Source organism: Acomys minous (assembly GCF_964271855.1).
Source record: "Acomys minous genome assembly, chromosome: 17".
Taxonomy (NCBI): Eukaryota; Metazoa; Chordata; class Mammalia; order Rodentia; family Muridae; genus Acomys; species Acomys minous.
The window spans coordinates 55,781,113-55,804,063 of NC_140500.1; the positions used below are offsets into that span (position 1 = coordinate 55,781,113).

At 46.7% G+C, this 22,951-nt stretch overlaps 1 protein-coding gene across 1 annotated transcript in view; it reads left to right on the forward strand.

Annotated features, from left to right (window-relative positions):
- Positions 1 to 22,951, forward strand: part of LOC311588705 (pre-mRNA-splicing factor ISY1 homolog) — a 176,236-nt gene that overhangs the window by 91,973 nt on the left and 61,312 nt on the right. The window lies entirely within an intron of this gene.

Below are 22,951 nucleotides of genomic sequence, written 5' to 3' on the forward strand. Positions count from 1 at the left end.
TGGTGCTGGGGGCGGGGCTCCGGGCTGCGTTGAGGATGCTCCACCTCTGCGCCCCCGTGTGTTCCCGGTGTTTGCAGTTGCCCCTGGCCGAATTTAAAGGACATTCTTATATGAGAGTTGCAGCACATCAGCCTCATGAATGGTCCCTGTTATTGTTTATTGTCATTTTCTGGAAGCCTCACTAACTGCTCTTCCCTGTCAGTCCCCTCTCTTCTGTTTTTCCTTCCTCTCTCGAGTCACTGTTCAATATCCTGTATTTTTAATTTCTTGCTTTATTGACATTCATGCACTATGCACTGCCTTGGATAATTTTGGGCTCAGTAACTGCTCAGTAAGTTCTTGCCGAGTGAATTAGTGCAATGAATTGCTCTCAGATTCGCATCTGCTGTCCTGCGCAGGTTGCCTGCACTGGGCTAGCCGTGGGAGGACCGGCATTGCCACCTCGCTGCTGCTTTTGGACTTGAAATCTTTAACTGCGCCTCCCTGCGGGCTCAGGGAAACTCAAGTGAAATGAATGGTGTCTTTAATACAGAGCACACTCCTTATCTAGAAGAAAGCACCTGAAAGACGAAATCAAAATTGTTCGGAGCTGCGATTCTATAAAGGAAACTATGGCACATCTACACCCTTTAAAAGGAATCCTATTAGCTGGGCTTGGTGGCTGGTTGAAGCCTGCAATCCCGAGCCTGGTGGTGCTGGCGCATGCCTTTAATCCTAGCCCTTGGGAGGCAGAGGTGGGTGAATCTCCGTGAGTTCAAGGCCAGCCTGTACTAGAGAGAGAGTTCCAAGACAGCCAGAGCTGTTATACAGAGAAACCCTGTCTCAAATAAAAATAAAAATAAAATAAAATAAAGCCTGTAATCCCAGTACTCTCCAGGCAAACCTAGGAGAATTATGGATGCTATAAATGGGTACCCTCATCTACGTATCAAACTCTGTCTCAAAAATAAGCAGATACTTTGCCTGGCTGTAGGGGAGGAGCTATGGTTTGGTGTTGTAGTGCCATTTGGCCATATGAAGGCTCTGGATTTCTGTTCCTTAGCCAAGACCATGCCGGTTTGTCTTTCAACCCCATCTGGGTTGAATTGTGACAATTCCAGTAGTGACAGTAATCTGGTTTCTAGAAGTAAAGTAACTTGTTTCTCTAGATCCTTGACTACCCTTCCCTGTGGACCCCAATAATAGCCATCACAAGAGATGCTAATTGACCACCCAACAGTCTTTAGCTGTTTAGTCACTGGTTCCCCTAGCAATGACTAACTGTTGGTTCCTAATGAAAACTTTTCAAACCAGACTTTAGTACATCTGACTCCATGGTGGAAGTACCAGTCAGGCCCTAGACTGGTAATAGCACCACCTGCCAAAACTAAAACAGAGGCCATAGTTCTGGGAAAGTCTTTAAGTGAACTAATCTTGTTTGTTTTTTGTTTTTTTGTGTGTGGGGGGGTTTTTTTTCTTCTGTAGTTTCCTTTCTGGCTTAACTGTCCTTGTAAACTGAACTATGTCAACCCAGGACACGCTTTTGTGCTTACAGCTCACCCTGGGATCCTGAACACCCAGGGTAGTCACCAGCCAGCAAGAAAGCCTTTCTATTGCCTTAAGCCCTTGTCCGTACAGTCTTCTCTGGTGGACACTCCACAACATCTGCTGTTCTGTAACTGCCTCAGCTTGTAGGGAGACAGCAGGCTTTGATTCTTTTTTTTCTTTCTTTCTTTCTTTTTTTTTTTCTTTTTCTTTTTCTTTTTTTTCTTTGGTTTTTGGTTTTTGGTTTTTCAAGATAGGGTCTCTGTGTAGCCTTGGCTGTCCTAGACTCACTTTGTAGACGAAGCTGGCCTCGAACTCACAGCAATCTACCTGCCTCTGCCTCCCGAGTGCTGGGATTAAAGGCGTGTGCCACCGCTGCCTGGCTCCAGGCCTTGATTCTTACAGAGACCCTACCACCACTATAGGTTTCCACCACAAAAGAAAGGCCTTGTCTCCTTGTCTGCCTTTCCTTCTCACTGAGCTTTTACTATTGTGTGGCTTTTCTTGAGGAAATGGGGACAAATATCACCATTAGAATGATCACAATTTAACCAAAATGGATGAGCTTTAAACATAAATTGCTGAGGCCCTGGCTAAGGAACAGAAACCCAGGGCCTTCGCATGCCAAACCACAGCTCCATCCATATAGCAGGCTGTGTATTATTTTTGAAATTGGGTCTTGATACCCAAATCAGGCTGGCTATCATAACACCCATGGTTCTCCTAGGTTTGTCTGGAGGGTGCTGGGGTTACGGAAATTAACTAGCCACCAAACCATTTGTCCCCAGAAAGGGTACCTGTTGCTGGCCAAGGAAACAATTCCATCTGAGTCCATCATGTGAACCGATGATACTAGAGTTATGTACATTTGTGTCCTAAAATTCAGATATAGGTCAGGCAGTGGTGGCGTACGCCTTTAATCCCAGCACTTGGGAGGCAGATGCAGGCAGATCACTGTGAGTTTGAGGTCAGCGTGGTCTACAAAGTGAGTCCAGGACAACCAAGGCTACACAGAGAAACCCTGTCTCAAAAAAAAAAAAAAAGAATAAGAATGTGGTTCCTGAGCAGGGTAGTAGTGGTGGCGCACACCTTTAATCCAGCATTTGGGAGGCAGAGGCAGGCAGATCTCTGTGAGTTCAAGGCCAGCCTGGTCTTCAAAGTGAGTCTACGACAGCCAAGGCTACACAGAGAAACCCTGTCTCAAAACAAACAAACAAACAAACCCAACACCAAACAAAACAATGCGGTTCCTAACTCTGTACGCTTGTTCCTGGAAGCACATCCTTTTAATCAAGATTAAACTTTGCCTTGTCAAGACACCTCAATTACAGAGGTGGTCTCTTTCTTTGCAACCGCTTACTTATTTCTAACAAATCCTTGAAATTCATATAAAGGTGGAAGACAACCCGCTTTACAGCTGGCTCCAAAAGTGATCTCTATACATATGCCATGACATTTGTGAGTGTGTCTGTGTGTGATATACAAATAAAAAGCTTATTAGGCACAGTGGCACATGACTTTTATCCCAGCACTTGGCAGGCAGAGGTAGGCAAATCTGAGTTTGAGGCTAACCTGGTCTATAAAGCAAGTTTCCAAAAACAGCCAGGGCTACACATAGAAAACCTGTCTCAGTCAGACATGGTGAGTGAATGCCTTTAATCCCAGCACTTGGGAGGCAGAGGCAGGCAGGTCTCTGTGAGTTCAATGCCAGCCTGGTCTACAAAGTATGTCCAGGACAGTCAGGGATGTTACACAGAGAAATCCTGTCTTGGAAAACAAAACAAAACAAAAAAATCATCACTTGAAGCCAAGCATGGTGGCGCAAGCCTTTAATCCCAGCACTAAGGAGCCATAGGCAGGCGGGTCTCTGTGAATTTGAGGCCAGCCTGGTCTACAAAGAGTGTTCCAAGACAGCCAGGGCTATTACATAAAGAAACTGAGTCTGAAAAAAATCACTTCATCTTATAATTAATTAAAAGTTCTAATAAATTAAAGGTTAAACTTGTAAAAGAAGTTTCTTAAGGATGGAAATCCATGAATTATCTGTCTTTTTTCCTTGCAGAATGTTTCACATCACACCCAAGAATCACTGCTAAACCCAAGATAAATTTCACCCCTGGGGGGCTGGAGAGATGGCTCAGAGGTCAAGAGCACCGTCTGTTCTTCCAAAGGTCCTGAGTTCAATTCCCAGCAACCACATGGTGGCTCATAACCATCTACAATGAGATCTGGTGCCCTCTTCTGGTGGGCAGGCACATGTGCAAGCAGAATATGTATAAATAATAAATATTTTTTTTCTTTTTTAGACAGGGTCTCTCTGTGTAGCCTTGGCTGCCCTGGACTCGCTTTGTAGACCAGGCTGGCCTCGAACTCACAGCAATCCACCTGCCTCTGCCTCCCAAGCGCTGGGATTAAAGGCGTGCGCCACCATGCCTGGCTATATATAAATATTTTTTTTTTTTTTTAAATTTCACCCCTGGTTTCTTCAAAGACAGTTACGCTCTTGTCTCTTACGTTTAATACTTTGACCCATTTTGATTAGTTTTGATGTATGCTATGAAGTGTGGGAAAGTATTAGGCGATCCAGGGAGAAGTGGGAAGGGATTTGGTATGATTTGGTATGCACACCATACATTACATACATGTATGGATTCATCAAAGAACAAATAAAAACATTAGGGGCTCCAGAGATGGCTCAGTGGTTAAGAGGCTGCTGTTCCAGAGGACCATATGGCTCACAACTGAATGTTACTCCAGCTCCAGGGGATTTAGCGCCCTCTTCTGGCCCCCAGGGCACCCGTACACATTTGTGTACATACATGCTGACAGACACATAAATAACAAATAAAATTAAGTCTGAAGAGTAATGGTTATTGTTATAATATTTTATCACCATAGTCTCCAACTTAAAAAACAGAATCTAAAGCGCATTGTAGGAATTTCAGGTCTTCCTCTGACCTTACCGATTCTTAGTCTTGTTTTTTTAGAAACCAGAACATGAGGTAGGAAGTTAGGCCCTGCCAGTCCACCAAAACAACCTGGAAAGAGCCTGAATGTCCTCTCAGTGTAATGAGGAGGCGCAGGACCAGCTTTGCTTCAGGAGCAGTCTCCAGTCTTATAAGATTGATGCTTTTTATTATTTAGTTTAGTTTAGTTTAGTTTTTTTGGTTTTTTGAGACAGGGTTTCTTTGTGTAGCCTTGGTTTTCCTGGACTCACTTTGTAGACCAGGCTGGCCTCGAACTCATAGTGATTCGCCTACCTTTGCCTCCCGTGTGCTGGGATAAAAGGCGTGCGCCACCACCGCCCAGCTTGATAGATGTTCCCTTAGCACGCATGAAACCCTGAGTTTGATCCTCATTATCACATAAGCTGTGGATGTAACCCCAGGACTCGGGAGGCAAAGGCAGGACTGCGAGGTCAGGGTCATCATTGCCTATGTAGTGAATTTGAGGCCAGCTTGGGATACATGAAACTCTCTCTAAAACAAAACAAAATGAAAACCACAGAGAGAGAGAGAGAGACAGAGACAGAGACAGAGACAGAGAGAGAGAGAGAGAGAGTTTGGGCATTGTGATAACACCTTTAGTACCAGAAACGTGGAAGGTTGAAGCAGGAGGGTTTCTGTGAGTTCAAGACCAGTCTGGATTCTACAATAAGTTCCAGACTAGCCATGCCTACACAGCAAGCAGGGAATGTGAGAGTACAGTTGACAGCACAGACATCCTCACCTGTCTGTCTCTTTCTCTCTGGGCATTGGCTTTATGTCTAGCTTTTTATTCCCGCTCCCCCTCCACCAAATGCTGCAATGAGTGTCTGTCTTCTGATGCAGATGCTCAGCATTGCTGCTTAAATAGACATCCCAAGGATGCTGCTTAAGTACACAACCCTTCCTGACATCACACATAGTTTTCCTAAGTGTTTTTCCCAATTTATATACCACCAAGCATCTATATGTTATCCTTCTTCACCATATATATATATATATATATATATATATATAAATAATCTGTGGAGTCCAGTTTGTTTTTACAAAATGGAAAATCACTTGTTTATTGGACAACCATGATACTTCACTGAACTAAGGGGATGAAGCCAACTTACACTCAGAAAGCCCAACCCATTTTCCTCAGTGTCCTGAGTTAATAATAACCTCATCCCAAAAACACTGTCATAGAAACACCCAGAATCCTGTTTGCCCAAAGATCCGGCACTTGAGGCTCAGTTAAGCTGACATCTAACATAAATGATCACAAGCCATTGCTCCACCTTCAGAGTGTTGGCTGTGTCTAATACCTGGCACATAGTAGGTGTTGTTTTAAAGAAAGAAAATCCCAAACGTTCGATTTTACCAAAGAAGACTCAGGAGCCAGATGCTGGGGAGAAAACCTGCTGGCTCAGAGAGGCAGAGAAAGCACCCAGCTGACCTACCTACTCAGCCCTTGTCCTGAAGGAAAAAGCAAAAACAAAACCAAACCCAAAAGCTCAAAGCTAAATAGCTCCTTCTTCTCCACACTGTCTTAAATACTCTTCTCTCAAAGTCTCTCCTTTCTACTTAATCCCTGTCAGATGGTTTCTTGCTCTGCCTCTTGAGCTAGGGTTAACTTTATAAAACAGAAAGCTCTTGGACTAAAGGTGTGTGCCAGGGCTGAGCCACACCAAACGATAAACAGGATTTTACAGCTCACAATCTTGGGGTCCACTGTGGGATCCAATATCCTGCACAAGTAGATGTTCTAAAAATAGCAGTTAAATGACCAAACCCAGATTCCAGCACCGGTCTGAACAACTCCAGGTTTCTTTATCCATTTATTTATTTATTTATTTATTTATTTATTTTTCAGTAAGAAACTGCTTCAGGTTGGAGGGATAGCTTAGTAGCAGAGTATTTGCTTGGCGTGTGAAAGGCTTGATCCCAACACTGCAAGAAAGCAAATGCTGGGGATGGAGCTGGGGAAGAAGGGAAGTGACAGGAGGAGGAGGAGGAAGAAAGGGAAAGAGAGAGGGAGGACAGAAAGGGGAAAGGAAGTGAAGGAAAGGAAAAGGAAGGGGAAACAGAACATTCTCTGGGATTGGCCACTTAGAGCTGGGCAGCAGTTGCAGGTGATCTCTGAGTTCGAGGCCAGCCTGGCCTACAGAGTAAGCTCCAGGAAACCCTCCTGTCTTGAAAAACAAAAGCAAAAGCAGTTTCATGGAGGGAAAAATGAATAGAAGTTAAATTAATGTCCCTGTAAATGGTGTGGTGGGGAGTTTCCTTTTGTGTACAAAAATCAAAAGAGGCTTGAGCTATGTGTTTTGTGGACCCTCAGATCTTAAGTAGTGAAGTTCACCCCCCCCCCCACACACACACACCATCATCCTCTTCAATGTGCTGGTTAGCAGAGTAGGCTACTGGGAGCTGCTTTCCTGTTGCTATGGCACCCACCAGAGGAGAAACAGCATCTGCAAGATCCTCCCTCTATCCTGCGGGAGAGGTGGTGTAGGAAGGGCTGCTAGTGACTCACCAGGAGCTGGTGACAGTGAAATAGAAAGGGCTTGGAACATCTCCACCCACAGCAAACTGAAGAATAAAACTAAAGGGAATGTTGGGAACTATGTCTCCCAGGCTCGTGGCCCTCCCCACCAAGGTCACCGTGCACGAGGACTTTCAACACTGGGTTGTCCCTGTGTCCACAGGAACAAGTAGTCTGCCTTTCCCATCCCATAATCGTCATGTTCTCCCCACCCCACACACTCCTCAGAGAAATACGTGAGACTCTGGGGTGCACACAGACATAGGTCAACAGAGCCGGAGCACATTTTCTTCTTCAAGGATTCAGCTCCACCAGCTTCCTGAGAGGCACTGATGTTTGTGTTGGGGCCTTGGGCTTAGAAATACTGTGAAAGGTCAATGTCTGAAGTGATTTTATTTTCTCAGTCCAAAATAGCACAGAGTGCTGGTGATGGCGGTGACGGCTGAAGCAATGGTTACTGCTCTTCCAAAGGACCTCGATTCTTAGCACCCATGTGGCAGCTTTAACTCCAGCTCCAGGGGATCCGATATCCTCTCTGACCTACAAGGGCATTGGGGCACACGAATAGTGCACATATACGTATGCAGGCAAAGCACATATACATATTTACACACACACCACCACCACCACCTGTAGGCATACTTTTGGGGGGGCTACTTAATTGGGTTCCTATAATTACCTCCCTTCTCCACCCCAATTCCTTCCAACCCCCAACACTAGGTAGGTGAGAAAAAAGGTTAGAGGGGAGATGGGGCGGAGACTACTTCCTGCTGATTAGGGAGGTCAAATTCCTTAGGGCAGGGTTGGTCTTCACTGACAGGATATGCAACTACTTCTATTTATTTCTTTGCTCTTGACCACTTGACAAACCACAACAAACTACAGCAGCAGCGGCAGAGGGAGCAACAGCAGCAGGGGGAGCAGCAGCTGCCTCTTCAGGGCTTCGGATCCCTCTTAGGGCTCTGGTATTGATCCCCTCTGAAAACATTTCCAGAATTCCAATTGACTATCTTCAGCCAACAGTCACGCCCCTGCCAGCGCATGACACACATTACAGTCAGCTGCTGAAGACAATCCGAAGCAGCCCCATACTCCACACCTGGAATTAAAACAAAAACATAGTCACATAACATAACTGGGTTTTTAAAGAAACCAAAATTCTCACTACAGCCATCACCACCACCACCACCGTCAGAGGCCTTGTACGTGACGTCCGTGGGTCTGAAGACAGACAAACATAAATTGATGGAATTGGTTGGGGAGAAGACACAGACACAGACTGTGTACGAGACGACACTCTGAGTCTGTCTGCATCTGAGCCAAACAGGACACTTGAAGAGAAAAAGGGGAGGAGAGAGAGAAGGGGCTGGAGAGAAGGAAAATATTGAAGAAAAAAGAAAGCGCTACTTACCCTTCATAAACGATGTAAGAGGAGAAAAGCAGGCAGCAAGAGAAGACACATGGGGCTGGAGAGATGGCTCAGAGGTTAAGAGCACTGACTGCTCTTCCAAAGGTCCTGAGTTCAATTCCCAGCATCCACATGGTGGCTCACAACCACCTATAATGAGATCTGGTGCCCTCTTCTGGCCTGCAGATGTATATGCAGGCAGAGCACTGTCTGTATTTGGTATATTGGGAGAGATGGGAGGGGTCTTGGTTGTCACCAGAGTGGAACAGAAGCCAAAAATACGGACTGGCTGGAAACGAAGGCGGGAAACTGCAGGATTTGTTCCTGACTTTCTTCCAACGTGGAAAGGGAGGACAGAACAACAGCACCGATTGAGAATGTGCGCTGCCACAACCCTCAGGACGTTTGGACTTGATGACAGACACAAAGGAAGTAAAGCTGGGATTAGGATGGAGCCACCAGCTTTATTCTGTGTTTATGCTCATTCAAACAGGGGTACACTCTCCTCACACCACCCTACTTTTGTCAGGCTCTTTACTGATTGGCCCTTAGTCACCCGTTCACTTGCCCGCAGACAGTCCATCAGGGCTCACCTGTGAAAGATGTTATAAACCCGGTGCACAGCCCCTCCCCAGGCAGAGTGGTCACTATCAGCAAACCCCTAGGTGGAGCACTTACCTCTGCCTCGCCTGAGACATGCTGCCTGGAGTCGGGGCGACGGGTCCCTACTCCATCTGCTGCTTTCACTTTCACAGGTGATTTGTCCTCTACAGATGCCCGACTCTGGACACCCACACAGTGAGCTCGCCTGCCATAATTGCCCTGGGGCCAGCGACGGAGAATTCAGAGACCCCACTTCGCTAGTGGAGCTGTCACCCCCGTGTGAGTTTGTTCACCCTTTTCCGTTTGCCCACGACACTCTTAGAAGGTGGGCAGTACGAGAGCCCTACGGGATTCAAAGCAGGAATCATCTGTTTCAGTATTGGTCTTAATTCTTTTAAAGAGTTGGGGTCTTGTGATGTTGTCTAGGCCAGTCTCCAACTCCTGGAGTCAAAGGAACCTCCTACTTCAGACCCCCCAGTGGCTGTGATTACTGAGACATTAAGAAGTTGTGCCTTTGTGCTGAACTTACTGGTCTTAGTTTAAAATTTGTTTCAGAATTAGGGAAACCAGCAAAGCATTCTGGGTAGCTAGCCTTACGAATTTAGGATCTATTTAACCTGGATTATAGGCCCAGTCCTCCACATGATTTTAAACATTTTTAAAATTTTTTATTTTTATTTTTAAATTTTTTTTATTTTTTTGGTTTTTCGAGACAGGGTTTCTCTTTGTAGCCTTGGCTATCCTGGACTCACTTTGTAGACCAGGCTGGCCTCGAACTCACAGTGATCCACCTGCCTCTGCCTCCCAAGTGCTGGAATGTGGGAATGATTAAGCTTTGTCACAGGTGGAAGCAGTCTTGGCGGGCTTTACCCTTGGGGCACACCATGAATACCTTGTGAGAGACTGTTTGGAGCCTTCCTGGGCTTGGAATTCAGGAAGCCTACCTGGGAACCCCACCGTGGCTATTGTTTTCCTAATTGACCCTCGAAGGGAGAAGGAGACCACCCTTTGCATGTGACTGGGAAGGTGGTGGGAAGAAAAACAAGAGGTTGAGAGAAGGGGAGCAGAGAGCACGGAGAGAGAGGAACGGACCGGACCAGCTCGTGGGTCAGAGAGACACCTAAAGACCTATCCCGTGGAACGGAGACTGGAAGGTTCATTCTTCTGTCCCTTTAACCTTTTTTCCTTCTTGTGTATGCTAGTTGGGTTGTATAATAAAGTTTAATTATTAATAAACAGAGCCAACACTGGAATTAAAGGTGTGTGCCACCACTGTGCATTGGTGTCCTGCCTCCATCTATGTCCTTGTGAGAGCATCAAATCTCCTGGAAGAGCAGCCAGTGTTCTTACCCGCTGAGCTCAAGCCTCCAGTGGCTGGTTATTTCCTATATCTTTTTTGTTTTGTTTTCTGTTTGTTTGTTTTGTTTTTGCTGTTGTTTTTTGAAACAGTGTTTCTCTGTGAAGCCCTTGCTGTCCGGAACTCGCTTTGTAGACCAGGCTGACTTCCAACTAACAGATCCTTCTGCTTCTGCATGCCAGAGTTCCAGGATTACGTATTTCCTATATCTTAATTTCTTAAGTTAATCAAAAATGGTTGAAACCAAACTTCCCTGTAGTAGTAGTAGTTTAGGTCTGCCTGAAACTTGCAGTGATCCCCCTGCCTTAGTGTCTCTAGTTAGTACACAGATTACAGGTGCGCACCACGACACTCTTTAATCCCAGCATAGGGGCAATTCCAGGACAATCCAACGTTAGCCTGGTCTACAGAGCAAGTCCAGGACAGCCAGCGCTACACAGAGAAACCCAGACTGGAAAAATAAAAAAAAAACCAAATAAATAAATAAAAAAGCCAAAAGAACAGACGGTTGCGGTGGTGCATACCTTTAATCCTAGTAGTCGAGAGGCAGAGGCAGGCAGATCTCTGTGAGTTCAAGGCCAGCCTGGTCTACAGAGTGAGTCCAGGACAGGCAAGGCTAAAACAGAGAAACTCTGTCTTTAAAAAAAAAAGCACTTGCCGTGAGGACCAGAATTTGGACTCAGGCACCCAGCACATGTAGGTGATCCCAGCTGCAAGGGAGGCAGAGACAGGAGAATCACTGGGGCTTGCTGGCTTTCAGCCTAGCCAAGACAATGCTGGCCCAAGGTTTAGGGATACTCTGCTTTAAAGAATAAGCATGCAAAGATGGTACATGTGGCAGGCAGAGGACAGCTTGCAGGTCCCCAGGCTTGGTGACAAGCACCTTTGCTTATTGAGCCATCTTATCAGCCAGAAGCCTGTAACGTTCTGAGCCTCACTAAGACTTGTAAGAGCCATTAGTGAGCCAGGTGCAGTGGCGCACACTTCTAGTCCCAGAACTTGGAAGGCAGACCTCTGTGAGTTCGAGGCCAGCCTGGTCTACAAAGTGAGTCCAGGACAGTCAAGGTTACACAGAGAAATGCTGTCTCAACACACACACAAGCACGCACGCACGCACACACACACACACACACACACACACACACGCACGCACGCACGCACGCACGCACACGCACATGAATCCATTAGCTACCAGAGGCTCCTTCCTTGCTCGGGTGAGGAATGTCCTAATTCAGAGACATAGCTACACAGTAGCAGTTTTGTTTTAAAGATTTATTAATTTGTGTGCTTATATGTATATGCGTTTGTGTCTGCATGAGTGTCTGCACACATGTGTGTGGGTATGCACACACCTGTGCAGGCACAGGGGCAGCAGAAGGTACTGGGTTTCCTCCTCAATCACTCTTTGCTCACCAACACATGTGTGTTCACCCAGATAGGAGACCTCGAGTCAAGGCTGAGGACCTGAGTTTGAACCCTGGAGCCCACATAGTGGAAAGAGAAAACAGATTCTCCAAAGTTGTCCTCTGACCTCCACACTTGACCGTGGCTCCTGTGCCAGCGAGTGCACACCAGTACACACATACACGTAAAGAATAAATAAACGGTAATAAAATAAAAGACTTTTACAAATTTACTAGGTCCTTCCTCCAGGTTATAACGCAATAAGAGAGGGTGGAGCTACAGGGATGCATTGGTGAACCTTTTAGTTCCCTCCCTCCCTCCCTCCCTCCCTCTCTCTCTCTCTCTCTCTCTCTCTCTCTCTCTCTCTCTCTCTCTCTGTCTCTCTCTCTCCTCCCTCCTTCTCTCCCTCCCTCCCCCATTTTTCTCCCCCTCTCCATCCCCCTCTTTCCCTCCTTCTCTCCCTCCTTCCCCGCCCCACTCCTCTCTCCCTCCCATCCTCTCCCCCCTCCTGTCCTGCCTTCCCAAGGGTTTCATGATTTGAGGCAATGCATTAGAAACCAGCCCCTGACGGCCTAGCTTACGTCAACTATTAAGATACTTGCTTACTACTGGCTGGGGTCTCCCTGAATACCAGGGATTGGCAGACAGTGAAGGACAGACATTACTGAGAGGATTGTGCTGGACAGGTGTTCAATGCTTAGCTCACTGGGCTGGGGAAGACCATAATCACCGGAGAGTTAGGGGAGATGTTGAGAGCCGGGGAGAGGGCTCAGGTGTTACAGGCTATGTAGTTGATCTTTGCTGCTTTGTGGGTTCTTCTTTTTCTACCCTTTGTCCCCATCTGTACCCCCTGGTTTCATCCTCTAACACTAGATAGGAGAGAAACAAAGATAGAAGAAAGAGAGGAATTAGGAAAATCCCTGAATATAATTTCTTTCCTTTTGTTTCTTCTTTAACTATGGCTACTAACAAACCACAACCAGCCTCCCTAAACGACCAGCAACCACTGAGCACACCTCTCGGGGCTCTAGCATTTATATACCCTCTGAAAAGTTCCCAGAATTCCAAATGTCACGTGATCACAGAAACTATCTGCAGCTGGCAAAACCACAGCTCCGATAGAGCATGAGGCAAATCATAGCTGCTGTGAAGCAGCCCCATAGCCCACACCTGGGATTAAAATAAAATCACATATTTTTTGTTTGTTTGTTTTTTCAAGACAGAGTTTCTCTGTGTAGCCTTGACTATCCCGGACTTGCTTTGTAGACCAGGTTGGCCTCGAATTCACAGTGATCCGCCTGCCTCTGCCTCCTAAATGCTGGGATTAAAAGTGTGCACCCCACACCTGTTTTATATTTCTGTGCTTTTAAAGAAACCAAAATTCTGCTGGACATGGTGGTGCCCTGGGGACTGTATCTTCTCCATCACTGCTTAGAGGGAAGAGAAGCTGAGTCCAGGACCTGCCTGGGAACCCTTTTGGCAGGCTTGGGTCACCCTCACCACTTCCGGGTTTGACAGCTCTCTCTTGATTGGTGCTTATTCTGCATGTAATTTACATATACACACTCAGCCAGTTAGAATCTGCCTTGAACCTATGGGGCTTTTGGAAAGTCTGGAGACCTGCTGGTTTCTGGCCAGAGTCCTGTTGAGGATGCCTGCCTGAGGCTGCAGCCTGCTGCTCTTCGGAGGAGGAAGATCCACAACTCATCAGGACTCACTGGAGAGAGATCCTTCCACGATGCCAGGGCTTGTGGCTTCAGTGGCAGGGAGGACACACTTCAGCCTGGGAGAAGTGAGAAACCCGTTCTTATCTCAGTGTCCACACACACACACACACACACACACACACACACACACACACTCAAGCTCCTTTCTTTCTTCTTTGGTACATAGACACAGAATTCCTCTGCCACATGACGGGGATCAGAAGCAAACTGAAGACAAGAGCCCTTCCCTCACTAATGTCCACAGTCCAGCTAACTCTGCCATTCTCAGTGCTTCCCTATTATGGGCCAGGCACGGTGGCCCACGCCTTTAATCCCAGCACTTGGGAAGCAGAGGCAGCTGGAGCTCTATGAGTTCCAGGCCAGCCCTGTCTACTTAGTGAGGCCCTGTCTACATTAACCATTACAATAAAAAGTGGATTTTATGGTAGAGGTCGGGATTTTTCCTCAGTTGGATGGGCCGGGAAGTCTTCTGTGAAGAGACCATAAAAGAGATGAGCCCTGCAGGCTAGGGAGAAGCCAACAGGGGAGTACTGGGATGGGCAGCAGTAAAGACCCAAGGCTTTAATCTGACTGAACCAGGCAAGGAGGAAAAGAGAGGAGCTGCCAAAGAGATTCCTCCAAAAAGGAGATGTGAAGTGGATTGTGGTTTGCTTGGTGGGTGAAGCAAGTAGGGGTCACAGAAGGAAGTTTTGTTTTGTTGTGGGTTTCAAAAATGATTTGTTTGTTTGTTTGTTTTTGAGACAGAGTCTCTCTGTGTAGCCTTGGCTGTCCTGGACTCGCTTTGTAGACCAGGCTGACCTCGAACTCACAGCGATCCGCCTGCCTCTGCCTCCCAAGTGCTGGGATTAAAGGCGTGCGCCACCACGCCTGGCTCTTAACTTTTTTTTTAAATTTATGTTTTGTTTGCACGTATGTTTGTGCACTATGTGTATGCGTGGTACCCAGAAAGGCAAGAAGAGTGCTGGGTCCCCTGGGACCAGAGTTGCAGAAATTGCACCTGGCTGAGAACTCACTATGTGAACCAGTTGCCTTCAACCTCACAGAACTCAGGCTGCCTCGGCTTCCAGCGTGCTGGGATTAAAGGTACGTGCCGCTACACTCATAGGCAGCGGCCAGTGTTTTTAGTGCCTGAGCCATCTCACTAGCCCAGCACTGGCTTTTTTGTTTTATTTTTTTGTTGTTGTCATTTCACTATATATTCCAGGCTGACCTTAGACTCCCAGCAATCCTCCTGCCTCCGTCTCTGAGTGTTGAGATGATCAGCGTCTATTGGAAGGCCTGCTGGCATCTATCGCTGTATTCCCAGCTTTGAACACCAACATTAGGTTTGGAGTGGGGAAGCCTGGGACAGCCTCAGGAGGGAAGTGGGTGGGTAAAAACATTCCCCATAAATCTAGGAGCCCATTTCCTACACACACACACCTGAATCCACCCTGGCCCTCCCTCTTCTGGACACACGAGGTCCACATGAGCAGCTGTTTTTCTGAACTTTAGCAGCAGCCTCTGCCCTGCTGGCTCCTGTCCAGGCCTTCTCAGCTTACAGCAGAGTGGCCTTGCCCACAGGACCCTAGTCACCCCTGCCAAGCAAAGACTTGTGTATTCATAATAGAAACACACTCTGAGAAGCCTCTTTAGGTGAGGCCATTGATTTGTGTGAACTGGCTGCAGTGTGTTCAGGCAGACCTAACTTGACATGGCCTCTCTCTCTCTCTTTTTTTTTTTTTTTTAGATTTATTTATTATTTATACAGTATTCTGCCTGTGTGTGAGCCAGCAGGCCAGAAGAGGGCACCAGATCTCATTATAGATGGTTGAGTCACCATGTGGTTGCTGGGAATTGAACTCAGGATCTTTGGAAGAACAACCAATGTGCTCTTAACCTCTGAGCCATCTCCCCAGAACCCTGTTTTCTGTTTTACTTTTTGTGGTGCTCAGAACGCAATTAAGAGATATGATAAACACAAACATTTGAGGGTGCTATGGGTGTGATGGGGCACACTATTTTGCCATAAAGTAATGCTGTTTAAAAAAAGAGTTTTACATGCCAGGCGGTGGTGGTGCATGCCTTTAACCCCAGCACCCAGAAGGCAGAGGCAGGTGGATCTTGCCTGTTCTACAGAGTGAGTTCCAGGACAGCCAAGACTACACAGAGAAACGCTGTCTCAAAACAAAAACAAAAACAAAAACAAAAAACCAAACAAACAAACTGAAACCAAAACAACAACAACAAAAACACCAGACAACAAATCCAGGGTCTCACTGTGTTTTCCAGGTTGGTCTAGAACTTCTGGTCTCAAGAGATCCTCTTGCCTTAGGCTTCCAGAGAGGTGGAACTAAAGGTGCACAGTACTGGGCCTGCCTTGAAGAAGTACCTAAAATAAGACTACGAGGACAGTTTTGTGTATATATAAAATATAAAAAATATAAACTTAATCATCATGCATAATCTCTCTCTCTCTCTCTCTCTCTCTCTCTCTCTCTCTGTGTGTGTGTGTGTGTGTGTGTGTGTGTGTGTGTGTGTGTGTGTTTGGGTATTTCAAGACAGGGTTTCTCCGTGTAACCTTGGCTGTTCTACTCACTCTGTAGACCAGGCTGGCCTCAAACTCACAGAGATTCACCTGCCTCTGACTCCCAAGTGCTGGGATTACAGGCATGTGTGCCACTACGTGGCTTCATCATACATAATCTGTTTTCTTTTCTTTCTTTCTTTCTTTCTTTCTTTCTTTCTTTCTTTCTTTCTTTCTTTATGTGTGTGGGGTGCTTTTCTGAGACAGCATTTCTCTGTGCAGCTCTGGCTGTCCTGGAACTTGCTGTTAGACTAGGCTGGCCTCAAACTCAGATCCACCTGCCTCTGCCTCACAAGTGCTGGGATTAAAAGTGTGTGCCACCGTACCCACCAACAAAGCTGGTTCCTTCCTTCTCTTCTTCTTTTTCTTCTTCTTCTTCTTCTTCTTCTTCTTCTTCTTCTTCTTTTTCTTCTTCTTTGTCTTCCTTCTTCTTCTCCTTCTTCTTCCTCCTCCTCCTCCTCCTCCTCTTCTTCTTCCTCCTCGACATGTTCTATTTTGATAACAGTGCCATGGTCTCTTAATACTGGCATTACCACAAACACATGAGTAACACATCATACTTAAGATTACTAGGAGTGCTTCATCCCTAGGCAATGTAAATTTTGGGGGCCAGTGTGATGTATAGTCTGTGTTTGACAGAAATGGCACAGTATGTGATTGTAGCTGCTTAACTTAAGAGTTCAACAAATGCTTTTGAAGTGTACGTTTGTACGCTGTGTCACCAGAAGGTCCCTGCACAACCAATCATCTATTCTAGAGCCTTTCAAAAGTTCCTTTTGTGCCAGGCATGACGGTGCACACCTGTAATCCCAGCAGTTGGGGACGCAAAGGCAGGCAGATTTCTGTGAGTTTGAGGCCAGCTTGGTTACAAAGGGAGTCCACATCTGGGCCCAGGGGTCCTGCTCAAACTATGACACCAGCCAAGGACAATACGGGCAGTAAACTTCGAACCCCTACCCAGATCTAGCTGATGGACAGGACATTCTCCACCATTGAGACTTTCACACGAACTCTGGTGCCCCATTTTTGATCCCGTCCCCTTGATGGGGAGGCCTGGTGGCACTCAGAGGAAAGATAGCAGGCTACCAAGAAGATTCTTGATACCCTATGAGCATATACAGGGGGAAGAGGTCCCCCTCAGTCACAGACATAGGGGAGGGGAGTAGGGGGAAAGTGGGAGGGAGGGAGGAATGGGAGGATACAAGGGATGGGATAATAATTTTAGATGTAATATGAATAAATTAATAAAATATTAAAAAAACAAAGGGAGTCCACTATAGCCAAGGCTACACAGTGAAACCTAGTCTCGAAGAACAAACAAAAAGTTCTTCTTAGATTCATTTATTTTATTTTGTTTTGCTTTGTTTTGTTTTTTGAGACAGGATTTCTCTGTGTAACAGCTCTGGCTGTCCTGGAACTAGCTCTCTAGATCAGGCTGGCCTTGAACTCACAGCGATCCACCTGCCTCTGGCTCCCAAGTGCTGGGATTAAAGGCGTGCGCCACCACCGCCCAGCTCGTTTATTTTATTTTGCACGTGTCTTAGTTACTTTTCTACTGCTGTGAGGTGACACCACAATCAAGGCAACTTATAAGAGTAAAGGTATATTGGTGCTTACATCTCAGAGGATGAACCCCTGACCATCATGGTGGAAGCATGGCAGCATGCAGTCATGGCTCTAAAGCAGTAGCTAAAGGCCAACACCTTGAAACATCCATGAAGCAGAGAGCGAGAGAGAGAAAGCGAGAAAGAGAGGTTGAGCTAACTGGGAAAGGCATGGACACTTGAAACCTCAAAGCCTAATGCCAGTGACACACTTTCTCCTACGAGACCACACCTTCTAATCCTTCCCGAACAGTTCCACCTACTGAGGACTAAACCTTCAAATACATGAGCCTGTGGGGGCTGTTCTCATCAAATGACCACAGCATGACTGTGTGTGTCTTGCCTACATGTGCTTGTGTGTGCCAGATGCTTGCCTGGAGGCCATGAAGGTCAGAACAGTGCGTGGGATGCCCTAGAACTGGAGCCACACGTGAGTCGCTATTGTAGGAGTGGAAACCGAACCCCAGTCCCCTGCAAGAACAAGCGCTAACCCTCTGAGCCGCCTCTCCAGCCCCTCAGGGGACCTTCCGGTTCTCACCTCTGAGATCCCCCAAAACTCTCACTTTACCGAGACACCTGGGGTCTCACGGCAAGAGGCAGGGCTTTCACAGGAGCTGCATTTAGTTCAGGTAAGTTATTTAAATTCAATAACTTTAGAAGTTCAGGGCTGGAGAGATGGCTCAGAGGTTAAGGGCACTGACTGCTCTTCCAGAGGTCCTGAGTTCAAATCCCAGCAACCACATGGTGGCTCACAACCATCTGTCTATAATGTGATCTCATGCCCTCTTCTGGCCTGCAGGGGTACAAGCAGGGAGACCACTGTATACATAATAAATAAATAAATCTTTTTAAAAAGCAGTTTATTGTAGGAGAGATAAACATGTTTTTGTGTTGATCCCAAATGTGGGATTGCTAACACACTAGTGAGAGAGCAGGATGTTTATCTTGCTTAGAAGTGGAACCACTTCGTGGGGAAGCTTGAATGTTGCCAGCTGAAAACATCCTAGTAGAGACTCTGAGAGGATATATATATATATATATATGAGCCCAAAACAAGAGGCTGGAGAGAGAGAAAGAGAGGACTTGGGATTGTTTTGGCTCTTCATCCCTGCACTTCAAGAGACGAGAGATGCTCCTAGAGAGAACTGCTGCAGGGAAAGCTTCAAGGCTTTGGACTCCAGCTGAGGCTTCAGGTTCCAGTTGCTCCAGGTGCCAGCAGCAACTTTGGTGAGACTGCTGGTTTGCTGAGGTCCTGCTGACTACGCCAGGAGAATCGTTCCTCAGATTTAATATCCTTAAGGTTTCATTATTGTGTTCTTTAATCTCCTTTTCCTATTGTTTGGGTTAGTCGGGTTGTAAGGGAGGTATGCTCGTTTAATAAGTTCATAATAAATATAGTTGTTAAGAAAATCGAGCCTACATTTTATGTGGGGAAATGTTTCTTTTTTTCATCTCTTTCTTTTCTTTTCTTTTTTGGAAGGGGCCTCATGTTGCCCAGGCTCACCTTAAATTTGCTATGCAGCTAAAGATCAACACCCCATTTCTGTTTCCCCCTTGGGATTGGAGGGAAGGGGGAGCTTAGCTGGGACAGGTAGATGCAGTGAAGAATCTCTGTCAGCTGTGAATGTGTGAGGAACAGCCTTTTCAGCAGACAGCTTCAGTGAGAAGGTTCCTTTAAGTGGGGGAAACAATGGCTATTTAAATCTTTGGGGAGTGAGTAGAGGCTTTGGGGGTGAGTGTACATTATTTGCCAGTGCCAAGGCTCTGGAGATCACCTTATTTGCATGAACAGGAATTCCAGTGCTTGCTGGACATAACCTTATAAGGAGAGTGGATGTTTAACCTGTAATCTAGCCACCAGGCTACATGACCACCTCAAGTGTGACAGAGGTGGGGGCAGTAAGGCTATGAGAGTCTGGACATGTTGATCCAGGGTAAGGAGGGAACACTCTTACTCCTGCAGGTCTCAAGATGAGATTTTTGGGATTTGAACACACCTTAACTTCACACTTAATTCAGGTCAGCTCCCCTGGTCACACAGCTCTTTGGCCTGGCAGCTGTCCAGGAGCCCTCCAGGTCTACAGAGCCAGATTAGAAAATGTATGTATAAATACAGATAGATATATATCTATAAATATAGATAAGGCTATAGATATAGATATGTATGTAATTTAAAAAATATTTATTATATATACAATGTTCTGACTACACACACTTGAAGAGGGCACCAGATCTCATTATAGATGGTTGTGAGCCACCATGTGGTTGCTGGGAATTGAACTCAGGACCTCTGGAAGATCAGACAGTGCTCTTAACCTCTGAGCCATTTCTGCAGCCCCCATATGTATGTAATTTCTTTCATTCTATCAGCTCTGTTCCTCTAGAGACATTGACTAATACAGATAGGGCTCACTGAGTTGCCCAGGCTAGCCTCAAATTCACAATCCTCCTCACCCAGCCCCCTGAGCATCTGGAGCTACTTCCAGATGCCTGTGTCCAAGGTGTTTACTAGGGATCAGCACATGGGAGCCCCACAGAGGAGGACCAGGTTTAGCTGCTGAGTCTCCAATCCCAGCCCCCAATAGGTCGAATAGACCCTGTGCCACCTGAATCTCCAGGAAAACAAAGACAGACATCCACCATAAATCACACCGTTAGCACATGCTGCAGCAAGCACCTTCTGATGTTGTTGGCTACTGCCAGGTCCGAAGCCTGCAGTGACTGGCCAGGGCCAGGGCCACTGGTGCTGGAACCCACAAGCTATGCGCCACCTACCTGAGCATGTGAAGTTGCATCTGGTGGCTCTTCTTCCTTTAGACACTTTGTCCTGATCCAGGTGTGACAGTGCATGCCTGTTATCCCAGCACTTGGGAGGGGTTGGCGCGAGGGTCAGGATTTCAACCTTCATTCCTGGCTACCCAGTCAGTTTGAGGCCAGCCTGGGCTCCATGACACCCTATCTCAAACAAACAAATAAACAACCCATCAAAAAGCCTTTTTTTTTCCTTTTGGTTTTTCGAGACAGGGTTTCTCTGTGTAGCCTTGGCTGTCCCAGACTCACTTTGTAGACCAGGCTGACCTTGAACTCACAGCGATCCTCCTGCCTCTGCCTCCTGAGTACTGGGATTACAGGCGTGCGCCACCATGCCCAGCACTGAAAAGACTTTTCTTCAGTTACTGAACATTAGTTTTTTTTCCCGTTCAACTGTTTTATCCCTAGTCATAAAAATAGTGGGCTGAGCTGGTAACATACCATGGAGCATCTTGAGAAGAAGTGGAGAAACGGTGTTTTTGACTGTCTCCTGACTGGACTCTGGTGACACTGGACGGGTGTTTGTAAAAACACATGCTGGTGGTAACTGGAAATGGACGGCAGGCACTCTCTGATTCTTTGGGTTGCTTGGGGTGTGTGTGTGTGTGTGTGTGTTTGGTTTTTCGAGACAGGGTTTCTCTGTGCAGCCTTGGCTGTCCTGGACTCACATTGTAGACCAGGGTGGCCTTGAACTCACAGTGATCTGCCTGCCTCTGCCTCCCGAGTGCTGGGATTAAAGACATACGCCACCACTGCCCGGCTGTGTGTGTGGTTTTTTTTTCAAGACAGAGTCTTTCTGTGTAACCTTGGCTGTCCTGGACTCACTTTATAGACCAGGCTGGCCTCGAACTCACAGCGATCCACCTGCCTCTGCCTCCCGAGTGCTGGGATTAAAGGCGTGCGCCACCACACCCGGCTAATGTGTGTGTGTGTGTGTGTGTGTTTTTTTTTTTTTTGAGACAGAGTTTCTCTGTATAGCTTTGGCTGTCCTAGAACTCAATCTGTAGACCACACTGGCCTTGAACGCGCACGTGCCTAATTTGGTCTCGGCAAATTGAGCAATATACGTGGTGAGCTTCATGCAAAAGGCTTTCCTATCCATTAACTTGGCTAACCTCTGCAGCCCTGAAGACCTTGCATGGAGGATACAGCGCAGAGAAGCTGCAATTCCCACCTGAGGCCTTCCATTCTGAGTCACAGGCTCCTTGCAGCTCCAGTTTCCCAGCGCAGGGCCTGCCACGGGCAGGTGGCCAGACTGCAGTCTCCAAGACTGTGATCTCCATACAAGGGTGTTCCAGAGTCAGAGACACACTCAAAGAACTAAAGATGCTTCTCACATTACACTGAACTTGTATTCGTTTTTTTTTTTCCCCAAACCAACACCTGGCATATACTGCATGTGACATATGGAAAGAGTCCATAAAGCACTTTCTTCTGTGTTTATGATAATGGTTTAAACTACTGCCTTGGTGCCATTGCTTTAAAATCTGATGTGCTTTAACTGGAAAGGTGGGAAGAGGTTAAAGAAAAGAATCCTAGGGGCTGGGGGTGGTGGCGCACGCCTTTAATCCCAGCACTCAGGAGGCAGAGGCTGACAGATCCCTGTGAGTTTGAGGCCAGCCTGGTAAGTCCAGGACAGCCAGGGCTACACAGAGAAATCCTGTCTCGAAACCCCCCCCCCAAAAAAAAGAATCCTAGTGCTGGGAGGGTGGGAGAGTGGTAGGGTGCTTGCCTGCCATGCTCTTGTTCAATTCTGAACACCCCCAAATGTATTGTTTGAAACTATAATCAACATAGTATTTAAAAATAAGCTGGCCAGGTATGTTGCCTCATACCTGTCTGCCTAGCTCTTGGGAGGGTGAGGGTGAGGCAGAATATTGCTGTGAGTGCAAGGCCAGCCTGGGCCACACGATGAAAGTCTGTCTCAAAACAAACAAACAAACAAACAACTCATTCTGTTTCCTGTCTTAATTATATATTCCATATATATATGGTGTGTGTGTGTGTGTGTGTGTGTGTGTGTGTGTGTGTGTGTGTGATCTTAACAGAACACCTCTGGGGCTGGGAAGATGGCTCAGTCAGTGAAATGTTCACCATGCAAGAGTGAGGACATGAGTTCAGACCCCAGGCACAGGTGTTAGGTGTCTTTGATCCTAACGCTGGCGAAACAAGAGGTAGGCAGATCTCTGGAGCTCTGAGGCTGAATCAGTGAGCCCCAGGTTCATGGGGACTCTGTCTCACCTGTAATCCCAGCCTCAAAAGGCAGAGGCAGGTAGATCTCTAAGTTCAAGGCCAGCCTGGTTCACAGAATTAGTTCCAGGACAGCCAGGGCTACACACACAGCAACTTTATTTTTTTTGTTTTGTTTTGTTTTGTTTTGTTTTTTGGCTTTTTGAGACAGGGTTTCTCTGTGTAGCCTTGGCTGTCCTGGAATTC